At 40.6% G+C, this 14,367-nt stretch overlaps 1 long non-coding RNA gene across 1 annotated transcript in view; it reads right to left on the reverse strand.

Annotated features, from left to right (window-relative positions):
• Window positions 1-14,346, reverse strand: part of LOC130543118 (uncharacterized) — a 31,968-nt gene extending 17,622 nt beyond the window's left edge. The window contains exons 1-2 of the long non-coding RNA XR_008958170.1: window positions 13,620-14,346; window positions 3,538-3,669 (exon numbers count right to left, since the gene is read on the reverse strand). This is a non-coding gene — a long non-coding RNA (uncharacterized LOC130543118). The remainder of the gene's footprint in view (window positions 1-3,537; window positions 3,670-13,619) is intronic.
• Between the last annotated feature and the right edge of the window lie 21 nt (window positions 14,347-14,367).

Here is a 14,367-nt window from a genome sequence, read left to right on the forward strand (position 1 = left end):
AGTCACGTTCTCCCCTTTTCCTGATGTCACCCCTGATGGACAATCTGTATAATGTACCTCCTGTCCTTTTTGCTTTGCTCCACAGCCCCAGTATCTTTACACTGAGAGAATGTGCCAGAATGCTGTCAACCAATTAGTTTAGTAAATAGCAAAAGTGGTTCCAAATGCAGTAAAACCCTAAAAATAGAGTACGTAAATCTAATGTTCACAGTGAAAAATCTAGGTTCCTAAGATGTTCATAACAGCGTGATTCAGATAGCTAAAAAGTGGAAACAACCCAAACGTCCACCAACTGATAAATGGTAGACAAACTGTGGCATATGCATACAAGGGAATATTGTTGGGCCACAGAAAGGACTGAGGTCCTGACACAGGCTACAGTGTGGCTGAACCACAAAACCTGTTACACGGAAGATCACACGTTGTATGAGTCCATATAGGAAATATCCAGAAGAGACGAATCAATAGAGCAGTCAGTACAGTAGTGGTTGCCAGGGGCTGTGGGAAAGAGGGAATGGTGAGTGATAGCTAGTGAGTGTGATAGTACTTTATGGAGTGATGAAAATGTTCTAAAACTAAGCAGTGATGATTCACAACTCTGTGAATATATTAAAAACCACTGAATCATATACTTTAAAAGGGTGAATTTTATGTTATGTGAATTATATCTCAATAAAGCTGTTATTTAAGGGGCACCCGGGTGGCTCAGTCGGTTAAGCGTCTACCTTCAGCTCAGGTCATGATCCCAGGGTCCTGGGATCGAGCTTCACATCAGGCTCCTTGCTCAGAGGGGAGCCTGCTTCTCGCTCTGCCTGCCGCTCTGCCTGCTTGTACTCTCTCTCTCTCTTTCAATCTCTGTCAAATAAATAAATAAAATCTTTTTTAAAAAAAGTTGTTATTTAAAATGTGTGTGTATGAGGGGATAGATGAAACAAGGTTGGCCTAATTAGTGCACAGAGGTTCATACTACTCTTTCTATTTTTGTGCATGTTTAAAAAATTTTATAACAAAAAGCTCAGTGTGCCTGTGGGTTACCCTCCCACAGAGGTCTTTGGAGAAAGTTTCAGTCAGGAAAAATGTTAAAGTTACCCGCTTCTGAGCAAGAAGTCCCTACGGTAGATTCAGGGAGGTAAGGAAGGTAGAGGTGGGGAGAAATCTGTGTTGACCATTCCAGAACCTGTGGGAGGAGAATACCACCTCCTGCCTGATTTAGGTTCACACCGAGTCTCGTACTTGGGTATCTGCCACACTATACTTCTGACAGGACCTTTGAGAGGGCAGAGCTCTGTACCTTGCCAACAGTCCAGGAAGAGAACAAAGAAGAGGGTTTCTGCTCCTCTCTTCTTTGCCATAGTCTGTCTATCTCCTGAAATCCTTCAGCCGTAATAGCCTTGAGCTCCAGGATACTGCGGAACCAGGAGGTCTGTGAAGTCACACCAGGAAACAAGGTGGGGGGCAGTTCTACAGGGGGAAGGGGTCAGGGCCTGGTGTCTGTGGACAGGGACGAGGAGGGGACACTGCCCACCCTGAGGAAATAGGCTTTCCACTCACTCCCTTTGGCTCTGCGGTGCCTTCCTCCATCCTGTGTGCACTGCAGCCTGAAGACGGTAGGATATTGACCAGGATGCTTCAGTTGTGCGCGACAAAAAATCAACTATACCAGCTTAAGAGAGGGGCGCCTGGCTCAGTCGGTGGAGCAGGTGACTCTTGATCTTGGGGTTGTGAGTTTGAGCCCCATGCTGGATGTGGAGATTACTTAAAAATTACACACACACACACACACACACACACACACACACACCAGCTTAAGTGAATTGGAAGTAGCTAGGGTAGCCGGAAAAAATTTATGCTAAATCAACATATCGCATTAGGAAAGTATTGTTATATATTGTATTATATATGATGTCAACTCTGAAAATAAAAACAAAAGTATAAGTTGATGTTGTCACTTGTGTATCACTATCTCCCCTATTATGTTTTATACATATTAAACTATATTTAAAGGAAAAATCTTTATATTTTAAGACCTTTAACTGCACATTTTTTTTCCTGCATTTTTACTTTGCACTGGATCCCACAAATTATGTAGCCAGCCCTGCCCTTTAGCTCCTAGGCTCATGCACTCTATGCAGTCTGGGACTGAAGAGATCGTCAGGGGACAAAAAGTTATATAGCAGAATTCTGAGGGACTCAGGCATATTACTTTGCTGGGACTGCCATAAAGAAGCACCACAAAATAAGGGGAGGGGTGTTTAAATAACAGAAATCCATTGTTTTATAGTTCTGGAGGCTAGAAGACCAAGAGCAAGGTGTCAGAAGGGTTGGTTCTTACTGAGGCCTCTCTTCTTGGCTTGAAAAGGGTTGTCTTCACCCTACATCCTCACATTATCTTTCCTCCATATGTCTCTGTGTCCAAATTTCCACTTCTTATAAGGATACAAGTCCTATGGGCTTGGGACCCGCCCTGAGAACTTCATTGTAACTAATCGCCTTTGTGATCGCCACATTTTGAGGTACTGGGGGTGAGGACATCAACATATAAATTTAGGAAGGGGGATAAGATTCAACCCATAACATCAGGTAATAGCAGCCCCATAAAACCTACTTCTCTAAAATAGCTTCGCAAAAACAAAAAACAGAACAACAAAGCAACATATAAAAAAACACAAGACTCACACCCTCTGCACAACCAAAAGACAGAAAATGGCCAACTTCAAATGACCAGTAAATAGAAAAACAAACACTAACTCCAGGCACTGACTCCCTCCCTTCTGCCACTTGCCTTTGTGGTGAGAAAACACAGCAGCCCAGGATGGTCTAAATCTCCTCCAGAAAGAGTACACCTACCCTAGGGGTGGAAATATCAAAAATGTGTCCTGGTAGATGGGAACAAATACCCAGAGATGGAAAAACATGACAGCAGAGATGGGTGAGGCTTCAATGGAGCAAAACCTCAGAAAGGGCTGAGAGTGGGCTAGGTGTGGGGCGGATATAGGGTCCACTGGGGCCCTTTTACCAGGAAGACTTCACACACTGCTGAGGGTTAGTAGAAACCAAGGCAACGGGAAACAGGCTGACTTCAAACTCAAGATGCACAACCACCGAACTCTCGATCCCCACTGCCCACTCCTGCTACTTTCCCCATCTCGGCAACAAGCCCGTCCTTCCGTGCACTCAGGCCAAAATCCAGGGTTCATCCTAGACTCCTCTCTTTCTCTCTCATCACACAGCCAGTCCACGAACAAATCCTCTGTTTGATTCTCCCACACATCCCCAAGTCTGGCCACCTTCCCCACCTCCACTGCCCCTATGGGGACTACACCAGCATCACCTTCATTTTACTGCTGATGAAATAAGAGGCCAGGTAAGTCCCCTTAACGTTCTTCAGGCCACTGCTGAATCCCAGTGAGTCCTATTTCCAGAATCTTCACCACCTCCTTTCCCATTTACCCCTTCCCTTCCCTTCCATCTGTTCACATCACAAAAGGAACAGAATGCAAGCTGCTTTGCAACCTAAGTGCACCCTATGGCGCTTACCTTTAAGTGATCATTAGACTTTTTCTGCCTCATTTCTCTTATTTCCAGGCAGATTTGTTGAGTAGGCATGAAGGGAAAACATCTATAATTATGCAGTCATCCAGGTCTAGAGCAGGAGTCAAAAATTTTTTTCTACAAAAAAGCCAAATAGAAAATATTTTAGGCTTCACAGACCACATATGTCTGTCACATATTACTCTTTGCTTGTTGTTGTTACCTTTTTTAAAAGATTTTTTATTTATTTCCTTGAGATAGAGAGAGAAAGAGCACAAGGGGGGGGAGGGCAGGGAGGAGCAGAGGGAGAGGGAGACAGAGAAGCTGACTCCCCACTGAGCAGGAAGCCTGATGTGGGTGGGGCTCAATCCCAGGACCCCAAGATCATGACCTGAGCTGAAGGCAGACACTTAACCGACTGAGCCACCGAGGTGCCCCTATTTTTACCTTTTAATAATATAAAAACCACTGGAAAAAATCAACAAAACCAAAAACTGGTTCTTCGAGAAAATCAATAAAATAGATAAACCTCTAGCCAGACGGAGGAGGGAAAAAGACAGAAGACACACATTACCGATATCAGGAATGAGACAGTAACATTACTACAGATACTACAGATGTTAAAAGGAAAATGATGTTATATTATGAACAACTTTTTGCCAATAGAATCTACAAGTTAGATAAAAATGCACAGATTCCTTGAAAGATACAAACAGAACTTGCTCAAGAAAAAAAAAAATAACCTAAATAGCTCTATAAAAAAAAGAAATTGCTTTTCTTTTTAAAAAAGAAAAAGCTCTATATTAAAGAAGCTGAATTTGTGGGTACAAACTTTCCCACAAAGAAAACTCAAAGCCCAGATGGCTTCACTGGTTAACTCTACCAATATTTAAGGAATACACATCATCAACTCTAACAAACTGTTCTGAAAAGTTCCAACTGAGGAAATACTTCCTAACTCATTCTATGAGACCAGCATTATCCTGATACCAAACCAGACAAAGATATTTTAATAAAAGAAAACTATAGGCCAATATCTTTCATAAAAGATGCAAGAATTCTTTTTGTCTAAAGATTTTATTTATTTATTTATTTATTTATTTATTTATTTATTTATTTATTTATTTAAGAGAGAGCACAAGCAGGGGAAGGAGTAGAGGAAGAGGGAGAAGCAGACTCCCCACTGAGCAGGGAGCCCAATGCAGGGCTCCATCCCAGGACCCTGGGATCATAACCTGAGCCAAAGGCAGATGCTTAACTGACTGAGCCACTCAGGTGCCCCGAAGATGTAAGAATTCTTAAAATTATAGCAAATTGAATCCAACAATTTTTTTTTAAGGCTAACATACCACAGCTAGGTGCGGTTTATTCCAGGAATGCAAGGCTGCTTGAACATTCAAAAATAGATAACTGTAATTCATCACATTAATAGAAAAATCATATGATCATCACATTAGATGCAGAAAAAGCACGTGACAAAATCTAACATCCATTTAGGATAAAACTCCCATTGATGTAAAATAAAGGGAATTTTCTCAATTTGATAAAGGGCATCTATAAAAAATCTACAGTAACATATATTATAGCAAAATGCTTTCTCCCTAATCTCAGGATCAGTGCACAAACGTCATTCTCACCACTTTCATTCAACATTGTTCTAAAGGTCTACCCATGCAATACAGCAATAAAAAGAAATGAAATTCATATGAATCAGAAAAGGAGAAAAAGGGGCACCTGGGTGGCTCAGTCAGTTAAGCATCAGACTCTTGATTTCAGCTCAGGTCATGATCTCAGGGTGGTGACATCGAGCCCCACATGGGGCTCCAGGCTGGGCGCGGAGCCTGCTTAATATTCTCTCTCTCCCTCTGCCCCTCCCCCTCTCTTAAAAATAAAAAAGGAAGAAGTAAAACTGTCTTTATTCTCAATTGATTTGATCATCTATGTAGAAAATTCTAAGAAATCCTAAGAAAAAATGAGTTTAGTAAGGTGGCAGGATACAAGGTCAATATTTAAAAATCAATTGTATTAACATAATGGAAAGACAAGCCACAGACTGGGAGAAGATATTTGTGAAACATATATGTAATAAAGGGTTTGTATCTAAAATATATGAAGAATTCTTGGGGCACCTGGATGTCTCAGTGGATTAAGCAGCTGACTCTTGATCTCAGCTCAGGTCTTGATCTTGCGGTGGTGAGTTCAGGCCCCACCTTGGGCCCCACACTGGGCATGGAGCCTACTTAAAAATAAATAAATAGGGGCATCTGGGTGACTCAGTCAGTTAGGCAGCCAACTCTGGATTTTGGCTGAGGTCATGATCTCAGGGTCCTGGGACTGAGCCCCACATTGGGCTTTGTACTCAGCGGGAAGACTCTCTCCCTCCTTCTCTCTGCCCCTCCCCCTGCTCACTCTCTCTCTCTAAAACAATAAATAAATACATCTTGTAAAAATAATTGATTAATTAACTAAAATATACACAGAATTCTTAAAACTCAAAAAAATAAAAATAAAAAATGGGCAAAAGATCTGAACAGACACCTCACCAAAGAAGGTATACAAGTAGCAAATAAGCATGTGAAAAGATGCTCAACATCATATGTCATCAGGGAACTGCAAATTAAAACAGGAATGAGATGCCATTATAGAGCTATTAAAACAGCTAAAGTCCAAAACACCGACAACAACAAATGCTGGTGAGGATGTGGAGCAATAGGAATTCTCACTCATTACTGGTGGGAACGTAAAATAGTACAGCCACTTTGGAATGAAGTTTGGTGGTTTCTTACAAAAAAGCACAGGCTCACCATCCACCAATCACACTCCTAGGTATTTGCCCAAATGAGTTGAAATCACATTCACCCAAAAAGCTGCACATGAATGTTTACACCAGCTTTATTCATAATTGCCAAAAATTGAAAGCAACTAAAATATCCTTCAATAGATGAACGGATAAACTGTGGTACCTTGAAACAATGGACTATATTTAGCAATAAGAAGAAATGAGCTATCAAGCCACAGAAACACATAGAGGAAACTAAAACACCTAACACTTGGAGAAGCCAGTCTGAAAAGGCTACATGTTGTATGATTCCAACTATCTGACATTCTGTAAAAGGCAAAACCAAAACACAATTGGGCTGTCAGGGATTAAGGAGGAGGGAGGAATGAATAGGTGGAGCATAGGTGACTTTTTTGGGCCATAAAACTGTTCTGTATGATACTGTAATGGTGATTACATGACATTATGTATTTATCAAAACCCATAGAATGTACAACACAAAGAGTGAACCCTAGTATAAACTACAGACCTTAGTTAATAATAACGTATCAATATTGGCTTATAAATTATAACACATGTATCACACTAAAGCAAGTTGTTAATAATAGGGGAAGGGGCACCTGGATGGCTCATTTGGTTAAGTGTTCATCTAGTGGTTTTGGCTCAAGTCATGATCTCATGGCTCATGGGACTGAGCCTCAAGTTGAGTCAGTCTCCCCACTTAGCAGGAAGTCTGCTAGAAAATTCTTCCCATCTGCCCCTCCCCCGACTCACACATGGGCACGTGTGATCTTTCTCTCTCTCTCAAATAAATAAAATAAATATTTAAAAAAATAATAGGTGAAAGAGCGTAAGGGGTGGAGGTATATAGGAACTGTTACTTTCTGCATCATTTTTCTGTAAACCTAAAATTGCTCTAAAAAATAAAATCTTTTTAAAATCAGTTGTATTTCCATCTACTGACATTAAACAATTAGAAATGGAAATTTTAAAAATACTATTGATAATAGTGTCAAAAATATAAAATATTTAGCAATAAACTTGATTAAAGAGTATAAGACCTATACACCAAAAACTTCTTAAAATAACAAATAATATCAACAAACAACCAAAAAATAGAAATAAAAAAATTAAAAATTAATTAATTAAATTTTAAAAAACTATGAAGCATTGGTGAGGATGTGGAAAAATAGGAATACTTGTGCAAACTGGTGCAGCCACTGTGGAAAACAGTACAGAAGTTCCTCAGAAAGTTAAAAATAGAACTACTCTATTATCCAGGAATCACACTACTGGGTATTTACCCCCAAAATACAAAAACACTAATTCAAAGGGATAGATGCGCCCCTGTGTTTACTGCAGAATTATTTACAATAGCCAAATTATGGAAGCAGGCCAACTGTCCATCAACAGATGAATGGATAAAGATGTGATAGGTAGGTAGATAGATAGACAGATAGATAGATATGCCATAAGAAAAGAATGAAATCTTGCCATTTGCAACAACATGGATGGAGTGAGACTCTAATGCTAAGGGAAATAAGCCCGTCAGAGAAAGACAAATACCATATGATTTCACTCATATGTGGAATTTAAGAAACAACAACAAAAAAAATGAGCAAAGTTTAAAAAGAGAGAGAGGGAGAAACCAAGAATCAGACTCTTAACCATAGAGAACAAACTGATGGTTACCAGACAAGAGGTGGGTGGGGGATGGGTGAAATAGGTGATGGGGATTAAAGAGTATGCTTTATCAAATATTAATAATAGTAATAACAGAAAATTTAAGAGACCTAACACAGAGGAAACATACTATGCTTATGGATCAGAAGACATTATGTTGGGGCACCTGGGTGGCTCAGTCGGTAAGCGTCTGCCTTCAGCTCAGTTTGTGATCTCGGAGTCGTGGCTCTAGCCCCATGGCAGACTCCCAGCTCAGTGGGGTCTGCTTCTCCCTCTCCCTCTCCCTCTCCCTCTGCCCTTACCTCTGTCTCTCGCCCTACTCATGCTCTCTCTCTCAAATAAATAAATAAAATCTTATAAAGAAGAAGAAGAAGACATTATCTTGTTAAGATATCAATTCCCCTCAAAGTGATTGATAGATTTAATGCAAAACCAATAAAAATTCCAGCAGGCTTCCTTGTAGAAATGGAAGAGCTGATCCTAAAATTGTATGGAAATCAAATGACCTGTCGAATTTCAAGTGGTTCAAAACAACTTGACAAAGAAGAACAAAGAAGGACTTACATGACCTAATTTCAAGATGTATACAACTAAAAAAAAAAAGTATAAAGCTATAGTAAACAAGAACATGTGGTATTGGCCTATAGATCAATGGAACAAGATAGAAGGTCCAGAAATAAATTCACATATATAAGGTCAATTGATTAATAACAAAGATGCAGATGAGGCAATTCAATGGACAAAATATATTCTTTTTTTTAAAGATTTTATTTATTTATGTGACAAAGAGACAGCCAGCTAGAGAGGGAATACAGCAGGGGGAGTGAGAGAGGAAGAAGCAGCTTCCCAGCGGAGGAGCCTGATGTGGGGCTCGATCCCAGAACGCCGGGATCACACCCTGAGCCGAATGCAGACACTTAATAACTGCGCTACCCAGGCGCCCCGGACAAAATATATTGTTTTCAACAAATAATATTGAAAAATTTGATAGCAATAGGCAAAAAATATGAACTTCAACACTTGCCTCATACCATGTACAAAAATTAACTCAAAATGAAGCATAGACCTAAATGTAAAAGCTAAAACTATAGAACTTCTAGAATAAAATATAAGAGAAATTCTTACTGACTTTAGATTTGGACTTCATCAAAACAAAAAAATATTTGTTCTTCAAAAGACACGGTTACAAAAATAAAAAAGACAAGCTAAACATTGGGAAACAATATCTGCAAAACATGTATCTGCAAAGGACTTGTATTTAGAGTACATAAAGAACACAACTTAATAATAAATAGACAACCAGGGCGCCTGGGTGGCTCAAGTCAGTTAAGCGTCTGCCTTCAGCTCAGGTTATTATCATGGGGTCTTGGGATGGAGCCCCGCATCAGGCTCCCTGCTCTGTGGGAGCCTGCTTCTGCCCCTCCCCTCCACTTGTGCTCTCTCTCATGCTCTCTCTCTCAAATAAATAAAATCTTTTTTAAAATAATAATAACAAATAGATAACCAATTTAAAAATGGGATTGAGAGTTGAAGACACTTCACTGAAGAAGACACATGGATGACAAATGAGCAAGTAAAAAGATGCTCAAGGGACACTTAGGTGGCTCAGTCAGTTAAGCGTCTTCCTTCAGCTCGGATCATGATCCCAGGGTCCTGGGATCAAGTCCTGCATCAGGCTCCTTGCTCAGAGGGGAGCCTGCTTCTCCCTCTGGCTGCTGCTCCCCCTGCTTGTGCTCTCTCTCTCTCTCTCCCCCTCTCTGTCAAATAAATAAAATAAAACCTTTAAAAAAATAAAATTACTAAACAATTAAAAGTAACAAACATGATGCATGCAATAACACGAAGCAATCTCGAAATACATATGCTGAGTGAAAGAGTCGGACAACCAAAGAAATACTTAGAGATGAGTCCATTTATGTAGCCCATTTACATACAATTTAAAATCCCACTATATTACAACTGATTCTATATATTTAAATATATGAATACAGTATTATGCATAACCGTGTAATCATATACGATAGACAATTCTAGAAAATGACAACTAATCTACAGTACAGAAAGTTCTGGCTAGTGCTTGTCTAAGGATAAAGGGGAGGAAGGGGGAGGAAAGGAAAGGATTACCAAGGTGCATGACGAACTGCAAGGCAATGGATATCTTCATTATCCTAATTGGGGAAAATGGTTTCATGGTGTATTCATATGTCAAAACTCACCAAATTGTACTCTTTATATATATGCAGTTTACTGTATGTCATTTATATCTCACAGAGTGTAAGAAGATGAAAGGTGACCCTGTTTTCACCTCTGAGATATACCAAAACGAAACAGAATGATAGGGGGATTCTGATTTGAAGATGGCAAATTACACCCCGGCATCTGACTCTTCAGTTCACCCCAATCTTCCACCCTAGGTTCCCAAGGAAATAATAAGATAAGAGCTTAAAAGGAAATCCAACAGAAATCAAAGGGGAAGCACTCAGGCTACAGCAAGACAATTTTCAGAGTTAATTTAGTTGACAGTATTTTCTTAATAGTTTTGTTTGATCACTGATTTCTTCTCAAATCATTAGTGGCCATAGCTGGGTATCTGTCATAGAAAGGATGAGGAGGTGGCATCAGCCATAGCATTCCATCCCGTCTGTCTGTCTCTTGGAGAAGTCCCCAAAGACCCTATCCAATGGTTCCTCCATGCATCCAAAGAACTGACCTGCATTGGTAACTTTTGTCTTTATTAGTAATGTGGGTATAGGGAACAGTTACTGAAATTCAGAAGATCAAAGAACTCTAAGTGCTAGGGAGACATCCAGGTAAGAAATGGGGGAGATGCTGAGAGGAGCTAGAAGGAGCAAGGAGGGAGTGTCTGGCCCTGTGGGTTTGGGGGATTCTCTTACCCTATCATTCTCTCCTGCCCCTCGTTTTTTGTTCTTTTTGTTCCTTTCTCCCACCAAAGTAAGGTTTCTGAGCTCTTCCTCTTAATGGTTATCTCAGAGGATAATTGATGAGCCTGCCCTCCTGCCTCTGTAGCTGGGTTCACTGTATAGCCTTCAATGACATGTACTCTGGGGGCCCTTTACAGCCACTCCTCCCCCAGCACTGTTGCCCCTGCTGACCAGGGCTCACGGACTTTCTTTGCAAGCAGAACCCTAGCACGTCTTTCATAAATGCTTGACTATTTGTCATGCAGATACTTTTTCACTTCAGTTTTTTATTTCATTTAAAAAGTAATATATCTTAAAGGCAGACATATAGACCAACGGACTAGAATAGACAGCCTAGAAATAACCCTTCACATATATGGTCAAATGATTTTTGACAAAGGTGCCAAAACCGTTCAATAGGGAAAGGACAGTCTTTTCAACAAATGGTGCTGGGGAAACTGGATATCCACATGCAAAAGAATGAAGTTGGACCCTTACCCAACACATATACAAAAAAAACTCAAAATGGGTCAAAGACCTAAATATAAGAACTAAAACTATAAAATCCTTAAAATAAAACAGGGCAAGAGATGTCTGGGTCGCTCAGTCAGTTAAGTGTCTGCCTTTGGCTCAGGTCATAATCTAAGAGTCTTGGGATCCAGCCCTCTGTGGGGCTCCCCTCAACAGGGAGTCTTCTTGTCCCTCTCCCTCTGCCCCTCCCCCAGCTCTTGAGCACTCAAGCGTGCACGCTTTCTCTCTCTCTAATAAATAATCTTTTTAAAAAAAATTTTTTTTTAAGATTTTATTTATTTATTCGACAGAGATAGAAACAGCCAGCGAGAGAGGGAACACAAGCAGGGGGAGTGGGAGAGGAAGAAGCAGGCTCATAGCGGAAGAGCCTGATGTGGGGCTCGATCCCATAATGCCAGGATCACACCCTGAGCCGAAGGCAGACGCTTAACCGCTGTGCCACCCAGGCGCCCCCTAAAAATTTTTTAAAAAATAAAACAGGACAAAAACTTCAGGACATTGGATTTGGTGATGATTTCTGAGATATGAAACCAAAGACACAGACAACAACAACAACAAATAGACAAATAAGGCTTCCTGAAAACGCAAAAAAAAAAAAAAAAAAAAAAAGTACATCAGAAGACACTATTAACAGAGTAAAAAGGCAATCCACAGAATGGGAGAAAGTATTTGCAGATATCTGCTAAAGGATTAATATCCAGAATGTGTAGAGAGCTCCTAGAACTCAACAACAAATAATTGATTCAGAAATGGACAAAAGATCTGAATAGACAATGCTCCAAAGAAGATATACAAATGGCCAATAAGCACACAAAAACATGCTCAACAGCACAAATCATCAGAGCAATGCAAACCAAAACTATGATGAGATACCACCTTATACCCATTATGTCGGCTACTAAAAACAAACAAAACCAAAACCAGAAAATAACAAGTGTTGATGAGAACGTGGAGAAACTGGAACCCTCCTGCACTGTTGTTAGGAATGTAAAATGGTGCAGCTGCCATGGAAAACAGCATGACTGTTCCTCAAAAAATTAAAAATAGAATTACCATATGATCTAGCAACCCCATATGTGGCTAGATATGCCAAAGAATTGAAAGCAGCGTTTCAAAGAGGCATTTAGACACCTGTGTTCATAGCAGCGTTATTCCCAATAGCTAAGATGAGGAAGCAACCCAAGGCCCATCAAGAAATGAATGAATAGGGGCGTCTGGGTGGCACAGCGGTTAAGCGTCTGCCTTTGGCTCAGGGCGTGATCCCGGCGTTATGGGATCGAGCCCCACATCAGGCTCCTCCACGGGGAGCCTGCTTCTTCCTCTCCCACTCCCCCTGCTTGTGTTCCCTCTCTCGCTGGCTGTCTCTATCTCTGTCGAATAAATAAATAAATTAAAAAATCTTTAAAAAAAAAAAAAGAAATGAATGAATGAATAAGCAAAATGTGGTAGATTCATACAATAGAATGTTATTCAGCCTTAAAAAGAAAGGAAACCCTGTCACACACTCCAACATGGATGAACCTTGAGGGCATGCTGCATAGAATAAGCTAGTCACAAAATGGTAACTATTTCATGTATTCCACTTGTATGAAAGGTATCTAAATGCACAGAAACAAAGTAGAACAGTGGTTCCCCTGGCCTGAGGGGAGAGGGAATGGGGAGTTATTGTTTAATGAGTACAAAGGTGCAGTTTTACAAGATGGAAAGAGTTCTGGAGATGGAGGATGGCACCGGTTGCACAGTTATGAATGTGTTTAATGCCACTCAACTGTACACTTAAAAATGGTTTAGATGGTAAATTTTATGTTGTGTGTATTCTTCCACAATAAAAAAAATGGAGGGAAAATAATATATACATGAACAAGTTCAAAACAACTAAATACCCAAAAAATGTTTATATTGTAAAAAAAGAATTCTCCCTTCATTCACCCACATTCACCAATGGTCCGTTTCCCATATGAGCCCTGAAGTTGCCTTATATACTCTTTGGAGACTCTCACACATGCAATATTCTGTGTCTGGCTTTCTTTGCTTTGACTTAGCCCTATGTCCTGATGTGTTTCATATGAGATTATATAAAATTTCATTATGTTTAATGGTTGCACACTGGCCCATTTTATGAATGCATACTTACAATTCCACTTGCATAAAGTTCCCAAATGGGCAAAACTAACCTTTGGTGTTAAAATTCAGGAAAGCAGTCACCTCAGAGGAGGAGCCGGGCAGCGACTGAGAGGAGCGGGTAGCTTCTGGGGTGCTGGTCACGCTCTGTTTCTTAAACCCAGTTACGGTTACACAAATGTGCCCACATTGTAATAATTCATTGATACGTGATTTCTGCACTTTTCTGTATTATGTGGTGCTTCACTTTGACCAAATTTAATCTCACAGTTTAGTGGGAAAGGAGTAAGGAGAAGCAAATAACTACGGCTCAGTTTGGTAAATGAATTTAGGACTCGAGCCCTTGCACTGTGGCGGCCGCAAACCCCAGCTGTTGCTAGCTGGATAGCCCCGGGCTAGTCCCAGAGTTGTGAGGCCCCTCGGTTCCCACATCTGCAAAATGGCAATAAGAATACAGCTACCTGATAGTTATTGCAAGGATTTAATATAATCTATGTAGACTGGGTGGAAGTACTCCGCAAACACATAGCAGGTGTTCGATTAACGCCAGCTACCAAGTTACCCCAGAATTGTAATTTTCATACGGAAAAGGATTCTCCCCAGGGCTCGGTAAAGAAATGCTTTGGGTAAACACCCAGCGCCGGCCTCCTAGAGGACTACGTGCTCACGAAATAGCGTGGTCGCAGACACTGCCGCTCGGGAACGAAGTCTTCCCGGACAGGTAACTCTCAGACACCCCCTTGTCTCTGCCCAAGTCCCCTTTAAGAGCTGAGCCATGACGTCACCCTCCCTACACGGCGC

Source organism: Ursus arctos, unplaced genomic scaffold (assembly GCF_023065955.2).
Source record: "Ursus arctos isolate Adak ecotype North America unplaced genomic scaffold, UrsArc2.0 scaffold_8, whole genome shotgun sequence".
NCBI classification, from domain to species: domain Eukaryota; kingdom Metazoa; phylum Chordata; class Mammalia; order Carnivora; family Ursidae; genus Ursus; species Ursus arctos.